Genomic DNA, 15,074 nt, shown 5'->3' on the forward strand with positions numbered 1-15,074 from the left:
ATTAAAGAACCAAAAGTTCTACCGAAGAGATTACAAAAGAAGGGGCATTAAACAAAAACCCCAAAGAAAATTACAAGCCAAATATACACTATGAATAATACAAAAAAGGGGCATTTGTAAATTCAAAGAAATTATAATTGGTGCGGGTAATTTTCCCGATGAAGGACCATCTCTAAAAAATCTCCTTAATGCTCCAAGTAATATCGGAAACACACCAAGATTCATTTCGGAAAATGATACCATTCCTAACCTTCCAAATATATCAACAAACCGTCATCCATAGCGTTTCTTCCCTACCGAATCTAACTTTGTGAAGATTACAAAAATTATGCCAATCCAAAAAACTACTCCAAATGTCTTCATATTTGTAATCTTCAAAACCCACCCATGAAGCCACATCCTTCCATATCACCGAAGACACCTTGCAATTAAATAACAAGTGATACAAAGATTCCTTATCCAACCCACACAAGCAACAAGAGTCTAAAGATGGAATATTAATACCTCTAGAATAAATAAGGTTCCTTGTGGGCAACCTATCTAGCAAACAACGCCACCCGAAAGCCTTCACTTTTAAAGGCACCACAATATTCCATATCATAGAAAAAACTCTATCAAACTTATTATAGGGACCTCTCGGAATGTGGAAAAAATTTAGAAGAACATAACAACTACGTACCGAATACACACCATCCGGTTCCGCAAGACACCGATCCCCATCTCTCTCTTCTGCCTTCAAACGCACACCACCGAGCTCAAGAAGGAGCTGTTGCCGCTCCAAAGTGGCAGCTCCAATGTCCACCGAAACCAGAATGCCAAAATCGCCCCTCCACCCTCCCATACCCGCCACGGAGACAAATTTTAACTTCGAGAAAGAGTAAGCAATAGGAAATAACTCCTTGAAGCACCTCCCCTCCTTCCAAAAAGAATGTCAAAAAGAGGTATTAAAACCATTGCCAATGTCGAACCTACACTTATCAACAAAAAAATCAACATAATAAGATTTTTGTAAAGATAAAATATCCTTCCACCACAAAGAATTCAAGGTATTCTTGAAAAGAGTCTCATCTTTCTTGATAACTTGAATATTAATGTCTCAATATCTTGCTTTCAAAACCTTAAACCATAATGCATCCGAACCTCTTAAAATCCTCCACCGCCATTTATTCAAAAGGGCCAAATTAAAGTCCCCAATCCTCCGAATACCAAGACCACCTTTATTAAGAGGTAAACAAATAATCTTCCAACTCACCCAATGCACTTTTTTCTCCTCCCGAACCCCTCCCCTAAGAAATTTACTTTCCAACTTTGAAATCTCCTTTAAAACTTTCTTAGGAGCCTTATAAAAAGATAACCAAAAAATAGAAAGACTACTAAGCACCGATTTTAGAAGATTCAACCTACCTCCAAACGATAGAAACCGATTCTTCCAATCCGAGAGCCTTTTCGTTATCTTGTCCAAAATGATATTCCAAGAGGAGACCCTTCTAGGATTAATACCTATCAGAATGCCAAGAAAAGTGAAGTGATTGTCCTCCCTACCACACGCTAAGAACAAAGAAGCAAAATCCAAAAAATTGTCATTTACATTCACCATAATAAGCTTGCTCTTGTGATAATTAATGCCTAGACCCGACACTAATTCAAAACCTCGAAGAATGGCCTTGATAATTCAAATTTTATTCCAACTTCCCTCACCAATCATAAGTGTGTCATCCGCAAATTGTAACAAGTTGACATTGCAAGCCTTCCTAACATCAAACCCCACATACTCACCTAACTCCATCGCCCTAGAAACCATTGCTATTGGAATCTCCATCATTCAACCATTTTAATCTAGACTTTTGGATTAACATGTTTTCTTTATTCTTGAGATTCAACCAAAAGTCCCTACTAGCCCTTCTTTTCCGCTCCACCACATCTCCTCCCTCATCCGATTCACCACCCGAATCATCGTCTACCGTTTCATCACCTTCATTCATACCCCGAACCCCCTCTTCCATCGCCAAATTGAACTTGCCAAAAATATTTACATTCCACCACCTAAGTCTCTCTTTCAAAAGCCTCAATTTTTATTTTAAAACAAAATCTCCTCTCCCTTCTACCAAAAGCGACCTCCATTCCTTCTCCACAAGCGGTAAAAAATCACTATTAGAAAACCATTCCGAATTAACCATAAAAGGTTTAGGACCCCAATCCGCTTTATCACTAAGTAACCAAACCGGACAATGGTCTGAAATGTCTCTATCTCCCACCAATTGTCCCACAATCCTCCATTTATTCACAAGATTGTCCGCTACCAAGAATCTATCTATTCTACTTCTAGCTTTGTCGTCCCCTCCAAACCACGAGAATTTCTTACCTTTGCTTGGAACGTCAATCAAATTGCTCAAGTTAATAAAATCTGAGAAATCCCTCCATTCTCTACTTCTACTCAAACCCGAAATGCCCTTCCTCTCGCTACCGATCTTTACAGCATTAAAGTCTCCAGCTATCACCCATTCACCATCAGAGAAAATAGATTTAAGATGTAAAAGCCTACTCCATAAAACCCTTTTCTCGACAATAGATCAAGGTGAATAGACATTCACTAAATAATGAATTTCCCCCTTCCAAATAGCTTTAATCTCCAAATACTGCACCCCTCCAAAAGAATTCAGCACCTGAACAGAAGCAGTGTTCCATTTAATTATTAATATTGTTTTTAAAAGAAAAATTAGAAGAGTGCTTCAGGATAAATTGGACCGCCCCTGATTATTAATAATTAATTCTTTAAGTTACTTGAACAATAAATTATTACTCCCTCCGTTCCTTTTTAAGTGTCATTTTAACAAAAAGCTCTTCAACCAAGATAGTGGATTATTAGAGTTACTTTTCCTATCATACCCTTATTTATTTTCCTCTCTCCAAATAAATTCATTCATACACTCTCTTTTTTCAATAACTAATTGAAAAATGTGAGGAAGAGTTATTGAGAAAATAAGGGTATAATTGACAAATTATAACATTAAATTATAAAACGACAATTAAATAGGAACAAAAAAATTCTTCTAAAACGACACTTAAAAAGAAACAGAGGGAGTACAACTTAAACCATTAAATCTATCAACTAAGAACCCAAGAAATTTTAATTTGAGTTTATCGATTGAAAGTGATAAATTTACCATCTAACATTATCCGAAATGATCCATAATAGAATAAAAGAAACTGCAACATATTCCCTTCATTGATTTATAGGTTTCATTTCAATATTGTTAAGAGCATTTCATGTTCGACTCTAATCTATCCATGCAATAAAACTCTACCAAAATAAAACTCTATCAAAATAACACTCATATTAAGATTTTGAAAAATATCATATGAACCACATAACCGAGTTCAATCTGCAAGAATTTTCATCATAAATTACAACAGAAAAAAAAAATATTATTAGAGGTAGAAATATTTCATTGATCTATGAAAATTTCAACATCCATAAAGCAATCAACGGCACACACATATAAATATAACAGCAAAATAACAAAGTGCACTAAATAATTACTAAGATTGCTTAAAGCTTACACATGAGTGATAGCTTATTACATATATATTTGAGATCTTTAAACATATATATAGGATACGTTAATTGCCAAAGGATCATTGGTTGCCCTTCCTTATAGGTTAAGATCTTGAGGGTTTCATTCAACTATGACCTAACTAGTAGCTAGGTCTAACATGAAGCACCATTTTGCCTTTAATTTTGCTTCTTTTCTTCCATATTTGATGCCAACACTTTGGATGCTGAGATCTGAACTTGAAACTCATTGAGATTTGTGGCTGAAAAAAGAAAGGTTACTTTGCTGATGAGAGCAAAAAAGAAGAGAATAGTAGTGGTGCTCAAGTGAAGGAAACATGTTTGGTTTTAGTAGTGGCTTTTGTAGGTGAAAAAGAAAGTGGATGAAAGGATCTTCTCAGCATATACCTTGACAAACTGTGGCTACTTTTCTTCCATTAATATACTTTTTGGTTTAAAAATGTTTATCAGGGAAAATCAGAGTGACATCTGCATTTTTGGAATTACTTTTAGCAATCGGTGACATTTATGTTAGTGCATGTTTGGTTTGGCTTTGTGAAGGACCAGAAGCAATTTTAGAGGAGTAGAATTGATTCTGGATGATTTTAAGATGTTTGGTTAGACAAAAGTAGAATTGATTCTACTTGAAGCTAAAATTTGTAGCTTCTGCCTCCAGAATTTAGTCTGGATTATTTTTGCACTGTAATTTATTGTTCAACTCACTATAAATGTATCCAAACATAAATCAATTTTGTTAAACTCAATTATGTTAGAATCAATTCTATTAAACTCAATTCTGCTAGAATCAATTCTGTCCACCGCCAATTCAAACTGGATTTTTAAAAGAGTGAAATGTTTGAAATAAAATTATTTGTTGATGTTTAGAATACCACTTGTTTCAAATATTTTAAAAATCGAAAACAAAAAATATTTTTTCAAAAAATCAAAAAAATCCAAACATATACAATTCGGTGAAGAAAAAGAATAACATACCAAATTACTTAATTTGAAATAGTCCAGTAAAAAAAATAACATACTAGATTATTTAACTTGAAGTTATCTGGAGAAAACAAAATTAAAATATACAAATCAGAACAATTATTTGTAAGTTTTTTTTTGGATAGTCTTCAAATTTAATAAGTCACAACAAAGTGTGATTTTTTTTTTAAATAATCATGTTTAAAAAAAAATCAAAAAAACCAAATTTTCAGATTATTTATCAAAGTGTCTAGGTTTGGGATACCAGATGGGTGAATGCGCCAAATGAAATGGCGTAATAGTGTTAATATTAGGTGTATGCGGCATTTCATTTGGCTTGCCCTAATTGGACAAGCATTTGCGCCAAATGAAATGGCGCATTAGGCTAGGGTTTTTTGGATTTAGCCATTCCAAATGGCGCCTTAGTTTTAGGGTATTTTTTATTTTTTAATTTTTTAATTTTTTATTAACATTTAGAAACACATTTTTTGACTGTCGGTAATAGAAATCGAAATAACGGGTCTATATAAAAAAACCGGAAATAACAAATTTTATTAATGTTAGGGTTTGGGTACAATGAAAACAACTGATTATGGAAAACCTAACAAAATGCCTAATGTCTTCCACCGCCAAGATAACCATCTGTTCCGCACGGAGGTCTTGTTATCACACGTCGAGCGCGGTCGTTGACGTTGCCACGAACCCTAGGACCAACCCTACCACCCCTACCCCTTCGTGGTTCTTGTTGTGATTGTGTGGCTGGGCCTGCAAGTGTGTTGTTCTGATGGTCGCTGTCAATGAATTCGTCAATGCCACCATAATTTCCCGGAAACCGACTGTCGAAAAGTCGGTTACCCAAGCCCTCAAAAGTGCTAAATGGTGGTGGGGGAGTAGGTTGGGATACGACTTCCGGAACGTAACACCCAACAACACTTGTACTACCTTGATAAAGCCCAAATTGAGTGGACGGTGTTGCAAACCCTAAGGGTGTACCGTGGTGAGATGATTCAGCATGTGGACCATTGTCAGGACTTAGATGGAGGCTTGACGAACCAGCCTCAATGTTTTGGCCGAACAACCTTGTGCAGATGTACCCTGAAAAGCCAAGTGGTTGTGAATGGGTATGGTATTGGCTTGTGTGCTGGTGTTGGCTCTCAACATTATTGTTTGGTTGGGATTGTGTGGAAGAGATTTTGCTGGCGGTTGTTGCGGTTGGAACGGGACAGATTTTGGAACAGATTTTGTTGTTGCTGGGTGTACTGATATTGTTCTTCTTGTTCTTGTTCTCGTTGTTGTTGTTGTAGTTGTAGTTGTTGTTGTTGTTGTCGTTGTTGTTGTTGTTGTTGTTGTTCCTGTTCAAGTTGTTTTTGTGGTAGGATATAGTTGTGAACACGGGGGTCTATCAAGTAGAACGGATCTGCAATAAATAAATTAGGGGTGGTAACGGTACGGTGCCAACTCATGTATTGTGAGGACGGTTTCATCTCACGATCACTCACGGGGAAGTTGAGGACATATTGGCGACGGTCTTTCCACACCTGGCGCCATTTGGGTGCGAAATCCTTCCAATTTTGATGATTCCACTGATGATTTACTCGTTTAAGGTGCCACACTCCCAAGTCAACTGGAGGATCAGGTATACCTTGATGCATTCCGAATTGGAGTTTGACCCGGTCACTATGATGCATCTCGATGATGTTGTACCTAATCAGGCAAGTTTTTGCAGTCCAAATAGCTGCATCTGCACCTCTTGGCTCATGGTCGCATTCCAGATACGGTCTCCAGATAAACTGCATGCATAAGAGTTATACATTATTTCGGTCAAATATTTATAAAAAAAGACACTTATAAAAGAGGAAAAGATTAGAGATAATACATCATCGGGTCGTAAGTGATCAATCAGCTGGCGGTACATCGTGATATTTGACCGCAGATTTTTCGTGAAGTCCATCTTTTTCACGCAAAATCTAAAACGCAAATTAAATGTGTCAGTTAGAGTAAATCATAATCAATTTATTTTGCATTAAAAATATGAATTAAAAAGTTACCTCATTGCATATGGGAAGGTCCAGTTGGTTCTGTTAATCGGGGCCATTATAGGCATTCTCCACCATCCCCAAACTTGCACCAACAGAGCGCATCCATAGAATGTATAAGAATCATTTTTTGCATTCTTGCAAAGGGATTGGTACAATGTAGCCAGGACAGCAGACCCCCAACTATATTGAACCACTCTATTAAAATCCATTAACAAACGTAAATACATTTACGGTGTTACCGGTACTATCTGGAAACAAAACGTTTCCAAAGAGCAAGATCATGTAACACCTGGTTTTCTGGAGTATCCTTTCTTGGGAAGAATCATCGTTCAAATGAAATATTGAATAATAGTCCTTTAACCTCTTAAGGTTTACACGCTGTCCCCTAGCACATGTTTCTCCCTGTATCAGATCTATACACAATGCCTGCTGGCAAAGGGAATTGGCTTGCATTACACAACCATTAATGGCCTTACCGTCTACTAGAAGGCCTAGCAACATGTGTACATCCTCCAAGGTTATGGTGCACTCCCCTGTTGGAAAATGAAATGTGTGGGTCTCCGGCCTCCAACGTTCTAACAAGGCCAGAACAAATTTGTGATCTATGGAAGACTCTGCGATGCTGCTAATGGGCCCGAAACCAGCAAATTGTAAGTATGGTTTTATGCGTTCGTCCGGAGCGACGATAGAGTGGTTACGAGTGAGGAATTGGGAAGTGTAACACCCCTTTTTATACCCCAAAATATTTAACAAATAATCAGAGAATAACATGCATATAATTCAAAGGGCGTCACATTGATGCTTTTAGAAGAACTAAAAACCTTAAAAAAACTGACAACATTTATCTATACAGCACAATACTCCTGGTCATTTTAATAACACTCAATATAAAATCACAATTCAACCTGGATATGCATTCACAGCGGAAAATATGATACTCATGTGATTCATAATGATTCATGTCCCATACCATGATCATACATCGACTAATAGTCTTAATTCAACATAAAACCTAATCAAAAGGTTTGGCTTGTAAGCCTCTCAAAAGACATATAACCAATAAATAAGTTCACAAGTCATAGCATAGTACATGCACAAACATAACATGAGTTCAATACTCCTAGTCTACCCAGTGTTACATGACCAGAGCATCGACTCACTACCTAGTCTCCAATAACCAAGGAAGAACCTCCGGCTAGGCACACGCAGCTACTAAACTCCAGAACCTACATGTCGCCAAACGAGGGCAACATTAAAACAGAAGGGTGAGAATACGAATCATTATGAAGAAAGTATAACGAAATGCAATGGTTAAATTAATAATTCCGGAAGTTGATCACGTCAAACATAGTTATAAAAATAATAATAAGACAATATATAATTCACATGTTAACAAGTAAATGATGCGTACAAGGGAAATATCAATTCAATACCAATATTATATTCTCAATTATGTACACATCTACAATAGTCACATAGTCACGTATTTAACCAAACACATATTCAAACATCACTTATTTCAATTATCAATCTCACACACATGTCACAACACTATCAATGCACACAATCAACTATCACATAACTCTAATGTGACTCGATGTAAGATATGCGACGCTATGCATGTGGTACCGAATGTGAACCCAAGGTTTCACCGCTTTCCGATTCAATATCTAGAATCCAAGCCACGCTTCCGATCCGGACAAGACCAAAGCCCACCAAACGTAAACATATAGTTTACCGCCTCTGATTCACTCTAGAATCTAGGCCTCGCTTTTGTTTCAAAGCAAACCACCTTTGTTTCAAGGCATCCATGATATGAATGTATGTACAATATAAATAAACATATGCAATTAAGATCATCTCTACCATCTTAATATTTAGCATATCACAATAATTCACTCAATGAATTATCCACAATATTGTACACAACATTCTCATCACATAGCATTAATCACACATAATAGTCAACACACAATTCCAATCCAATATTTCAATCAACACTATTAATTAACACTATCATATGCTAAATCACTATTTGTCAATTACATAGGATTTGCTCATCTTCATATTAAACCATTAGCCATTAGGATTTATGTTACTTAATGATTCATAAAAATTCTACCTTAGAACAATAATAGAAACATATTCATGTGTCATTTTTATTGGAAATCTACTATTTTAATATAGTACCCCATTTCACTAAACCATAATTGTTTACTAATTAATCTATAAAATCTACCAATTATACATCCTAATACTCAAGTATAATATCATCCCATATTTATTAATTAAGATGTGTATGTATATATATATATATATCCTTCACGTTTTTATCAAGGTGTGTGGTTCATATAATCTATCCTACAAACCAAGATGCTACAGTAGTGAGATATTACAAGTGGTCCATTAAATAATGATAGGTATTCATGCATCTATCAGGTAATACCACATTTACATATATCTCAAGTTGATTAGAGGAAGCATAAGGTTAGTATGTGTATGCTCCAAAAATTATATCATGGAACAGGATATAAAAAAGAAAGAAAGCATTAAATTCTTGTCCATGTAAGATACACTAAAGTAATGTCGCTACAGTAGGTAGCTCATGGACTTGTTTCTAGTTTAAACAAAAGGCTAGAGTAGCGGTTCATTCATCAAGTAAAAGAAACTTCACGTTTTCAAATGGCCAGTAAGCAATAACAGTAGTGAGTGAATGAAATAAATGCACAATCCCACTTGACCAATAATAATATGACAGAACAACATTAATGTGTGGCATTTCACGTTACCATAGGAATTAAGAGCTAGTAATTGTAGTGAGTAATACAAGAGTATGAACAACACACATTTCCTAGCTTAACCCAACTACAGTACCGCCCTACTAGTAAACAGGCTGTCCGCACCAATGACACCATTCGGTGTCCCCACCACTATTTCATCTCCATCTACATTTTTTTTCTTTACTATATGAACACACAGACATTCATTCTAGTATTAAGCCTTAGCTTCAAAACCCAATTTTTCTACAGATTTTAAGATACTGAACAGAAATTAAAACATATAATTTTTATGACATTCAACTAGGAACAAATATAAATATGTTAATCTAACATTTACCCCCATTATACTAGCCCACAATGATTATGGATTCTCCCCCTTACCTCTTGATTTCTCCTCCAAAACCCTAGCTTCCTCTTCTTGTTCCTCTCCTCCACTTCTATTCTTGAAAAAAACCAGAAAAATGATAAATGATGCTTCTACCTTCATTTCCTCTCTTACTACCTTTATTTAATATATTGGGCTTTAAAATAATAGCACCCCCCCCCCAATTGCTTATAACTCAAATAAATAGGCCCAATTAATCTAACTCTCTATTAAACTTAATTAATTCTATTAAACACAAATGCACTCAAGTTTAATTAATTAAATTAATAATTAAATCTCATAATAGTTAAATAATTAATTTTACACACCAAAAGTATATATAAAATAATATAATAAAATAAATACTATATAAAAAAATGGGTTGTTACAACTCTCCCCAACTTAAAAGATTTTCGGCCTCGAAAATTACCTCAAACGAATAACTCCGGATACGATTCCCTCATCTTATCCTCGAGTTCCCAAGTGATGTTGCCATCGGCGACTCCGCCCCATACTACTTTCACCAAAGCGATTTCCTTGCCACGAAGCTTCTTCACTTCACGATCCTCAATCCGCCTAGGTGTTGTATCAACCGTCAAATTATCTCTTACTTGAACATCATCCAACTGAACAACATGCGATGGATCCGCAATATACCTCCTTAATTGAGACACATGGAACACATCATGGAGATTAGAAAGAGACGGTGGCAATGCAATCCGATAAGCTACTTCACCCACTCTTTCCGAAATTTGGTAAGGACCAATAAAACGTGGCGTCAACTTACGTGACTTCAACGCTCTACCAACTCCCGTTATTGGCGTAACACGAAGGAACACATGATCATCCTTCTCAAATTCAAGAACTTTCCTTCTCTTATCATGGTAACTCTTTTGGCGACTTTGAGAAGTCTTCATCTTCTCTTGAATCATCTTAATCTTATCTGTAGTCTCTTGAATCAATTCGGGTCCAACCACAACACTCTATCCCGACTCATACCAACACAAAGGAGTTCTACACCTCCTACCATAAAGCGCTTCGAAAGGTGCCATTCCAATACTTGAATGAAAACTGTTGTTATAAGTAAACTCGATCAAAGGCAAGAAACTATCCCAATTTCATCCTTGTTCCAAAACACATGACCTTAAAAGATCTTCAAGTGACTGAATAGTCCTCTCCGTTTGACCATCAGTTTGCGGATGATACGCTGAACTCAAACGCAACTTTGTATCCAATGCACTTTGCAAACCTTCCCAAAATCTCGAAGTAAACCTCGGATCTCTATCAGAAACAATATTCGACGGAATACCATGCAAGCACACAATTCTCTCGATGTATAACTTAGCAAGCCTCTCCATTGAATAATCCATCCTCATCGGAATAAAATGAGCACATTTAGTCAATCTATCCACAACGACCCAAATCGCCTCACAATTACTCGATGTCCTCGGTAAACTTGAAAAAAAATCCATCGAGATACTATCCCACTTCCACTCGGGAATAGATAACGGTTGCATCAAACCAGACGGTTTTTGATGTTCAATCTTTGACTTTTGACAAGTCAAACAAGAATACACAAATTCCGCTATGTCTTTCTTCATACCTTGCCACCAAAACATCTTCCTCAAGTCTTGATACATTTTAGTAGCGCCCGGATGGATACTCAAACCACTTCTATGTCCTTCCTCAAGAATCCTCTTTCTCAAGTCCGCAACATCTGGAACACAAACTCGATCACGACACTTCATAATACCGTTCTCATCAATTCTAAAGTCACCAAAATCCTACTCAATGTATTGGCTACAACATTCGCTTTACCAGGATGATAGTTTAAACCAAAATCGTAGTCCTTCAAGAACTCTAACCATCTTCTTTGTCTCATATTCAACTCCTTCTGATCGAACAAGTACTTCAAGCTCTTGTGATCGCTAAACACATCAAATCTTGATCCAAACAAATAATGTCTCCAGAGTTTTAACACAAATACCACAGCTGCTAACTCCAAATCATGTGTAGGATAATTCCTCTCATGAACCTTGAGTTGCCTTGAAGCATAAGCTACAACTTGTCCTCTTTGCATTAGAACACCTCCCAATCCCAACAAAGAAGCATCACAGTATACCACGAAAGGTTCTAACGGATCCGGTAAAATCAAAATGAGAGCAGAAGTCAATCTTCTCTTGAGTTCTTGGAAATTCTCTTCACATTGCGAAGTCCAAATAAAGGCTTGACCTTTCCTAGTCAACTGCGTCAACGGTAATGACAACTTAGAAAACCCCTCAATGAACTTCCTGTAATAACCAACCAAACCAAGAAAACTTCTAATCTCAGCAACAGACTTAGGAGCTTCCCATTGAGATACAGCTTCTATCTTCGAAGGATCAACGGAAATACCTCCACTTGAAATCACATGCCCAAGAAAGCTTACTTCACTTAACCAAAATTCACATTTAGATAGCTTAGCAAACAACTTCTTCTCTTTCAACACGGACAAAACAACCCTCAAGTGCTCAGCATGCTCTTCTTTACTCTTAGAGTAAATCAATATGTCATCAATGAATACCACAAAAAACTTATCCAGGTAGTCATGAAAGATCCTATTCATATATTCCATGAACACACCAGGTGCATTAGTCACACCAAACGGCATCACAGAATATTCGTAATGACCATACCTCATCCGAAAAGCAGTTTTCTGAATGTCCTCAGTCCTAACGCGAATCTGATGATAACCAGACCTCAAATCAATCTTGTTAAACACACATGCTCCAACCAACTGATCCATCAAGTCATCAATTCTCGGAAGTGGATATCGGTTCTTAATCGTCACTTTGTTCAATTGTCTATAATCAACACATAATCTCATCGAACCTTCTTTCTTCTTGACCAATAGAACAGTTGCGCCCCACGGCGATACACTAGGACGAATAAATCTCTTCTCAAGCAACTCTTTAAGTTGACTCTTCAACTCTTTCAACTCTGAAGCGGACATCCTATATGGAGCCATCGATACAGGACTAGTTCCAGGAACTAAATCAATCGAAAACTCAACTTCTCGTTCTGGTGGTAAATCAATTATATCATCAGGAAATACCTCCGCAAATTCACAAACTATAGGCAATTCCTCAATGGTTCTCTTTTCGCGCACCTCTAAGGTTGCTAACAACATAAACAATTCAGCTCCACCTTGAACTGATTCACCGACTTGCTTAGCGGACAAGAATAAATCTTCTTTAATACAATTCTCAAGAAAGATGACCGTCTTATCAAAACAGTTGATATACACACGATTAAATTCCAACCAATTCATGCCCAAAATCACATCAACTTGTTCTAAAGGAAGACAAACTAAATCGATCCCGAAATCCCTACCAAAGATACTCAATGGACAATTCAGACATACATAAGAAGTAGAAACAGAACCCATAGCAGGTGTATCAATAACCATACTTCTACGCATATCAGATAATACAAGATTCAATCTTCTAGCACAATCCAAGGAAATAAAAGAATGCGTCGCACCGATATCAATAATAGAAATCAAAGGCGTACCATTAATGAAGCACGTACCTTGGATTAGCCTCTCATCAGTGGTGGCTCCCGCACCAGACAATGCGAACACTTTTCCTTTTGCTTGCTCCTTCTTTGGCTTGTCACATTTTGTACTAACGTGACCTTTCTCTCCACAGTTGAAACAAGTCACATTCGAACCACCTCTACAATTAGTAGCTATGTGACCATACTTGCCACACTTGAAACAAGTAGTAACCTCCTTCTTGCATTCAGCAGCTTTATGACCCTCAATACCACATTTGAAGCACTTAGGTGAATTAGAAGATCCTCCCCAACTTGGCTTCTTGCCAAAACCAGCTTATTTCCTCTTGTCATCATACGGTTTTCCACGATCCTGATTCTTTCCTTTCAAACTCTTGTAGATAGAGGCACTCTCTCTACTATCCTCATCATAAATCCGACTCTTGTTAACCAATTCAGTAAAACGGGTAATCTGTTGGTAACCAATAGCCTTCTTGATATCATGTCTCAAGCCATTCACAAACTTCAAACATTTAGATCTCTCAGCATTAGCAGTATTATAGTGAGGACAATACTTGATAAGCTCCTGAAACTTAGCAGCATAAACAGCAACAGTACCATTTCCTTGCTTCAACTCAAGGAACTCCACCTCTTTCTTTCCACGACAATCTTCAGGAAAATAGTTCTCCAAGAAGACATCACGGAAAAGATCCCAAGTAACCTCAATGCCATCTTCTTCAAACCTCTGAAGAGTGTTGTTCCACCAATCTTCAGCTTCCTTTTCCAGCATATGAGTACCAAACTGCACTCTCTGAGCATCAGTACAGTTCATAACTCTGAAGATCTTCTCAATCGCCTTCAGCCAAGCTTGAGCTTTATCAGGTTCATGTTCACCTTCAAAAACAGGAGGATTGTTCCTCTGGAATCTCCCTAAAGCACGGTACTCATCATCATCTCCATTCCGGTTACCCGCATTTGCTGGAGGGATCTGACCAGTAGCACCAGCCAACATCGCCAATGCCTCCGCAATAGCATCATCATTCCTGCCCGCAACCATCGTCCTAGTCAACCAAACAACCAGACAAACAGTATCGATCGTGTTAGATATGTAACACCCCGTTAATTCTTGTTATTAATTTAATTATTTTTCTTTAATTAAATTATAAGAATTAGTAATTTGTGGGAATTATTTGGAAAAAAATGATAAAATATGGTGTTGGGCTGAGTGTGATAGTTAGTAGAAGGGGGGGTGTTAACTAAGCAAGCCCATTAAGAATATTTTATTTTATTTTTCATAAAATAAAGAAATTGGGGAAAAAGAAGTAGAAGCAGTAGAAGCAGATTTTGGAACTGAAGAACACGTGAAAGTGAGAAGAGCCTGAAGGGAAGGAGAACTTCGAAGATTCGACTCTGAGGTAAGGGGGGATTCTTCGGGTTAGTGATCCTTATGCGATTGTAGGTGGTAAGGTTGATTAGGATTATTGTGTAATTCAATCGTACGTGTCGGGTTGGGAATTTTGTTAGGTTTTGATAATCTAGTATGAATTGACATGATTCTGTTGATACTTGTGATATATGATGTTAATACATGACAATAACTTGTTTGAAATGTGTAATTGTGTGAAAATCAATGATAATTGTGTGTATGTTCGTATGTACCTGAAATTGGGGAAATGGGATAGGGCAAATGCTGTCAAAATGATGAATTTTGCTGTGCAGGTACGTAGGAACCGGTTCCCATGTGGGACGAACCGGTTCCCCCTTATAAAAACAGAGAAGTGTGAATTCTGGGTTTCTGGGAACCGGTTCCCATGTAGGGACAACCC

The sequence above is a fragment of the Vicia villosa genome, linkage group LG4 (genome assembly GCF_029867415.1).
Source record: "Vicia villosa cultivar HV-30 ecotype Madison, WI linkage group LG4, Vvil1.0, whole genome shotgun sequence".
Taxonomy (NCBI): domain Eukaryota; kingdom Viridiplantae; phylum Streptophyta; class Magnoliopsida; order Fabales; family Fabaceae; genus Vicia; species Vicia villosa.